Source organism: Odontomachus brunneus, unplaced genomic scaffold (genome assembly GCF_010583005.1).
Source record: "Odontomachus brunneus isolate Ranch 3 - 2012 unplaced genomic scaffold, Obru_v1 Obru_scaffold_362, whole genome shotgun sequence".
Classification (NCBI taxonomy): Eukaryota; Metazoa; Arthropoda; class Insecta; order Hymenoptera; family Formicidae; genus Odontomachus; species Odontomachus brunneus.
The window spans coordinates 105,491-106,003 of record NW_022639812.1 but is presented as its reverse complement, the minus strand read 5'-3'; positions in this window follow the sequence as shown (position 1 = coordinate 106,003).

The window sequence follows — 513 nt, the reverse complement described above, 5'->3', positions numbered from 1 at the left end:
ATTAATAGACAAAGTTGAGGGCGTGTTAGGTTAGAAAATCTATCATATCATTTATCTCTAGTTATGTAACTGGGGGGCTTCGTCTCCCAGACCTCCTTATCACGGGGGGTGGGGGCTATAGTCTGTTGTGCTTAAGCTAAAAAGTGAATTTCTCACAAGAGATTACAGCCCCCACCCCCTGTGATAGGGGGGTCTGGGGGGCGAAGCCCCCCAGTTACATAGCTAGAAATAGATGGTATGACAGATTTTCTAACCTAATACGCCCTTAACTTTGTCTATTAATATCTCGCTTTGCAGAAGAAAGAGCGACAATTTTATCAGAGGAAAAAGTTGTTTGTCATGCAAAAACGCGTCGATTGAGTCTATTTTCATCGAAATCGGAGGTGTTGCCGCTAAATTAAATAATTACCAAAACCACAATTTACCCACGCTCTACATCACAAATAGTAGTACGAAAATCGGAGTGAGTCCCAGATGCGCACATTGACAAACGGACACATCCAATCATATGTC